The sequence below is a fragment of the Girardinichthys multiradiatus genome, chromosome 4, assembly GCF_021462225.1.
Source record: "Girardinichthys multiradiatus isolate DD_20200921_A chromosome 4, DD_fGirMul_XY1, whole genome shotgun sequence".
Taxonomy (NCBI): domain Eukaryota; kingdom Metazoa; phylum Chordata; class Actinopteri; order Cyprinodontiformes; family Goodeidae; genus Girardinichthys; species Girardinichthys multiradiatus.
The window spans coordinates 11,689,797-11,695,526 of record NC_061797.1 but is presented as its reverse complement, the minus strand read 5'-3'; the positions used below and the strand labels follow the sequence as shown (position 1 = coordinate 11,695,526).

Sequence of the window (5,730 nt, the reverse complement as noted above, 5' to 3'; positions counted from 1 at the left end):
TTTCCAACACAAATAATATCCCTAAATCACAAAGCACTCTATTCCTTCATTTAAAAATGGTACAACTGCAAATGTAACAAGATATGGCCATCCACCTAAATTGACAGGCCCACGGTTTCTCTGCAGAAGCTGCAGTCATTCACAGCTCAGGTGAATGAGTTTAGTGACAAGACAACACTAAAAATATCTGGCCTTTATGGAAGGCTTGTATAAAGAAAAACATTATCAAGGGAATGAGATAAGACATCAAGCTTAATGTATGGCCACGTGTTGTGTTAGGAATAACCCTTGCTTACTATTACTTATAGATGAGCTAGCCTTTACTCACACACACACAATAAAGTATAAATGCTAAAGTTTACACTTGTCTTAGAATTGGATAATACAGAAAAACACTGAGGGTGTGTACATCCCTTGCATGAAGAACCAGACATAAAAACCATGTGTGTTCTTTCAGGGCTGTTTTGTCAGGTCAATCACCATACAGGTTAAGGATGAGAACCAGCAGCGCTGATCTCTGACCATTACTCTGTCTTATTTAGAATAAAAGTGTGAGAGTACAGAACAGTTTGAGTCATTCCTTTTAAGAGAAAGTGATTGTAAGTAGAGGTGACTCTTCTGGGGAGATCCGAGGAGTTTGTCCCCCAACAGGGTGCGGTAGCTCGGACAGTTGTAGCAGGAGGTTCTGAGGACTGGAAATTTCAGCTAGACACAACAGATAAAATTCAAAAGATTAAAAACTCTGGGTGACATTCGGCAGGAAACCACCACCAGCGGCAGGCTCGGGAACCTCTGACGGCAGACAGATAGGTTAGAGGTAAAGACACTAACCTTTTCAGAATCCGTGGGAGAGTATGGACGGCGAATTTCGGCTCCTCAGTGCGGTGGTTAGGTGACAGCAGGATAACGTCACTTGGGCTCTCAGGTTTGTAACCCAAATGAACAAAGTGCGGTGGTCAGAGGGAAAACATTGGGTCAGAGCCAGGGAAACAGATTCAGGTGACAGGATCTGAGGGAGAGGCAGAGAGCGGTAGTCAGGAGGCACAAGCAAGGTTGGTGTCCAGAAGCCATTGAGGTATCCAATGTGGGCAAGGCAGAGCAGAAAAATCCAAGGAGCAAAAACTAGATTAAGATCAGGCAGCCAGACAAGGAAGGACCACTGGACATTTACTCACACAGTGGCTTTTGATAATCTGGCACTGTTTGTCTGTCAACTTACTGCTTATAAAGCCAGGTGAACAGGTGGAGCAGCAAGGCAATTAGGGAGCTGGCAGGTGAAAGCAATCATGATAATGGCTTCAGTGCAGAGATGAGCAGGAGTCAGACAGAGACGGTGCAGACAAACAGCCCATAATCATGACACATGTATTTTAAGGGACACAAAGGGCATGTGAAAGAATGTGATCTGGTCAGATTAGACCAAAATGTAATTTTCTACATATCTACATACCACAAAGAACTCATAAAAAAACAAAAACCTACTATTACACAGCATACTGAACACATTTATACAGGGAAACATGATGTTGGCAGCATCAAGCTTTGGGGATGTTTTTCTTTTGCTGGGACAGGGAAGCTGATAGTAGTTTTCGGAAAGATGGATGGAGCTGAATAGAGGGCAGTTGTGGAGAAAAGCCTATGGTTGGTTTTAAAAGACTTGAGACTAGACTGCATGTCCACCTTCCAGCAGGACAACAATAAGAACATACAGTCAGAGCTACAGTGAAATGATTCACATCAAACCACATTCTTGTGTTAGGATGGCCCAGGCAATTTAGAATTTGTCACAGGCTTGAAAATTAATGTTAAGATAACATTGTCTGACTGAGTATGAGCTATTTTGCAAAGAACTGGTCATCATTTTCCTTGCACTTCACAGTTATACACAACTTTGTGTTATTACAAAAAATCCCATAAAATACAATGAGGTTTGTGGTTATAACAAAAGGAAATGGAAACACGTTCAAAGGGTGGGAATATTTTTGTAAGGCACCATGAAAATAAGAATAAACCCCCTAAGATAATAGATTTTTAAACTCATTATAAAAAGTGAGGTACCAGATGCTGCAGTAATAAAATAAACGAGTGTAACAGACTACCAACACTTTATTTTTAAGCAAATGTAGAATAACCTCACTAAATTAAAAATAGTCAATGTTTGGTGTGAAACGAAGATTTGATTATCAAACAAAAACAAGAGCAAAAACTGATCTAAGAGCCAGCAAGTTTGCGTGGGAGAAGGTGAGATGTGTTTATTGTCCCCATATCCCTGTTTGTCATGTGAAATTGGGGAAGGCAGACTGTATTATTAGACACCAGTTCCAGTCCCAGCCAATGATCTGACTCTGATAGATCTCTTTAATGTGCACTTTATAGCTGACAATCCCCTGCCGAGGATTTTTCAGAAAGCTGACAGAGTGGTTATGGGTAACCTCGCAGAGAAAGAGGGAAAATTGCTGTTCAGAAATGACTAGCTGCAGAGCTTTAAAGTAAGCTTTCAGTCCTCAAAATATCTTTGGCCAGGCTGAAATAGATGACAGAATTTCCTCACCTCTCAAAGATTTCATCATAATAGGAGCCACAAAAGACAACAACAAGTGGGAGTGGTTGTGACAATAAAAGGTGAAGTGTGACACACTGCATGGCCTCTGACAAGGTTTACAGCCATTCTGTTTATACAGTCACACATCAAGGCTTTTTTTCATTAAAAAGCAGGCATTACTTGTGACAGGGAAGAAGCTTTTTTGATTACTGCTGTGGAGAAGAATCTAAAGGGGTCACAAGGCCAGTGATGGGCACCTAAAACAGCCTTTGCTATAACCCAGGTTACGTTGTCGATTGGGTCATTAAAACCTTTGGAGAGGTGCAGGTCAGCTGGGTTCTGACAGGTGTCAGCAAGATGAATCACTGTCATAAACAGGAAAAAGCTTCTATCCCCACCACCCCGAGAGGGCAGCCACTGTCAAGAACAGTAGCCAGGCAAATGAAGGTTGTTGACCCTGCCATGTGTAGTTTGTAAGTCAGCTGCGGGGTTGCAGGGATGCTATATACAGCCCATTTGTTGTGTTTTGACATCAGTAATAATGACATGAAAATCACATACGTGTACGATATATTCAGCTCAGGAGCAAAAGCCTAATTGATTTACATAATGAAATTGGTGAATTCAATGAGAGCCTAAGTCCATGAAACTTTTATTTTACAGGAGAGAGGTTTAATCACTTTTCTCACATGTCTAAGTATCCTATCTTTGACATCTATAAAGCACTCCTAAATCTGATAAATGCTGGCTCTGGGAAAGTACCACAAAATGTGACGGGAAATGCCACTTCAGTTTTAGGTGGGTGGCTAAATAACATAAAAGTTGAAACAGTTGAAACCTTTACATAAAAAAAGCAAATGTCCTATTAAGAATATTTTTTTGTTTCAAAACCATTACCATTGTAGTCTTATTTTGCATCTGCACACTTGTTGAGATTTCACATCCTGGGGATCAGTTTCTATTTTCCTAGGGACAAAAAAAACCAACCTTTTTTACATATCTTTTCCTTTTAAGCCCTATTTCATCCTCATGAAAATCACCATTCTCACTGGGCACTGCCAACTTGAATTACCACTGCTGCCACGTATTGTATATGACAAGGCAAAATTAGCTGCAACATTGGCCAAACTGCAGGAATTGGGTCTGTTTGATATCACTGCATAAAACACATTAAGAATAAATACATTTGTAGTATGGGATTTGGGACCTTTTGCACACAATGGAATGAATTTTCACCTGTAGATCATAAAAAGAGACAAACATCAATAAAAAAAAAAATAGACGTTTTGCCATTATTGAATACATTGATTCAATTGTAATCAACTAAACTAAACAATTGTAATCAACTAAACTTAAGGCAAATTTTGTTTGATTGATTATTTCTTTGTTGTAACAATGCTTTTTGATTATAAATGTTGTAGTGTCAGAAAGGCCGTTTATTTCTCTTTAACTCTGCCAAAGCCAAACAGCTTCTGGGGGAGACAGTGTGATGGTGTGACCTGGCATCTCCCTCAATGGAAGAACAAGGCTTGATATGATGGGAGGCACTCTCGGTGCAGAGATGTCAGGATTAGATTTTGCAACCAGAGACAATGACATATCTCCATGCTTAGGAACCAAGCTCTATCTTTCAAAAGTTCAACCTTGCCCCCTAAAGACCAGGGTTTATCAGAGACTATCTGTTGTGTCAGAAACACCACAGTTGAAGTGAATTCCTGGCATTTTATTTGTCTTCTCGTAGAAAATACAAAGACTATCCATAAAGCTGCCTCTTGAATGTACAATGTTTACAAATGATGACAAATCATGTGGCAGTCATTCTTACACCAAATAATGTTGTAGGCAGCAGGAATGTCTACTTGTAACTTAGGACAAATCCAAATGTCCAGTATTCGGGACAGATTTCATTTTATTGATTCAGGGAGTGCTTAGCAAAAGTATTCATATCCTTTAAACCTTTCCACATTTTGTCACATTACAATCATAACCTTTTATATATTTTATTAGACTTTCATGTGATATACCAATGCAGAGAGGGACATATCTTTAAAGTGAGAAGAAAAATAATATATTGTTTTACATATTTTTTAAAACAAAAATCTAAAAAAGTGGAGTTCATGTCTTCAACACCTACTACTCTGATACCCATGAATAAAATATTGCACAATGAGTTGCCTACAGAAATCGTCTTATTATCAGAGTACTCGTCTGAGTGCCTCTCAGCTGTTATAATTTGTTGACATGCTGAGGGGATGATTTTCTTCAGCATTGTAAGCATAACTGGTTAGAGTTAATGGGACGATGAATGAACCTGAATACAGGGTGTAGAAAATATATAAGAGACTTTAAACTGTCATGAAAATTCACCTTCTAGCAGCACATCAACCATAAACATGCAACCGGAGCTTTAATAGAATGGTTCAGGCCCTGCATATTTGTGTTTGAATTACCCAGTCAAATGTCATGAACTGTCTCTAGAAGTACAAAGCTGTTAAAATAATAAATCCAAAACACTTCCAACTGTAAAATCAACAATAGGTGGTCCTACAGAGTATTAACTCAAGAGGCTGAATACAAATGCAAGCCACACTCGTAAGATTTTTATTAGCTATTTTTCTTTATCTTCACAATAATTCACCTCTTTGCCTGTGCCTATCACATAAAATCCAAGTAAAATACATCAAGATTCTTAGCTATAACATAGGAAAATATAAAAAAAAAGTTGCACAGATAAACTACTACAGGTAAGTGGCCACTTATAAGTACTCCACAAAATTCTACAAAAAAACATATTTTAGCTGCTGTAGTTTCGCTTACCTCATAGATTTTAAGGTGACAAAAGCTTGCAGATCCGACGGTGCCACCTGCAAGACCAATTCAGTGTGTTGCTCTTGTTCTTTCAAGGTCATGCACCTGTCTGTGGCTGGCAGAAACACCATAAAATTAGGTAAAGGACATGAAGTGCTTGTCAAAATCTGGTGGTCTTACTTGTGCTTGCCAGTCTTCCATTTGTCAATTTGCCAATGCACTTGATAGGAGAATGGGTCCAGTATACTTATCTTGGACTTGCTATTTAGCTGTCTCCCCTCTGACAATTTCTAGATCAACGGTCTCACTATTTTCATCAGACAATTTGTGGGGGCTAAGTTAGGAAAATATGTTTGACAAAAATAAAAAAATATATACAT

The 5,730-nt window shown here is 38.9% G+C and overlaps 1 long non-coding RNA gene across 1 annotated transcript; it reads right to left on the bottom strand.

The window, feature by feature from the left end:
- Positions 1-524: 524 nt before the first annotated feature.
- On the bottom strand, positions 525-5,465 carry LOC124866774. Its single transcript, XR_007037912.1, has 3 exons — positions 5,360-5,465; positions 832-1,009; positions 525-705 (listed from the first exon to the last, which is right to left on the bottom strand). It is a non-coding gene; the product is annotated as an uncharacterized LOC124866774 (long non-coding RNA).
- Positions 5,466-5,730: the final 265 nt, after the last annotated feature.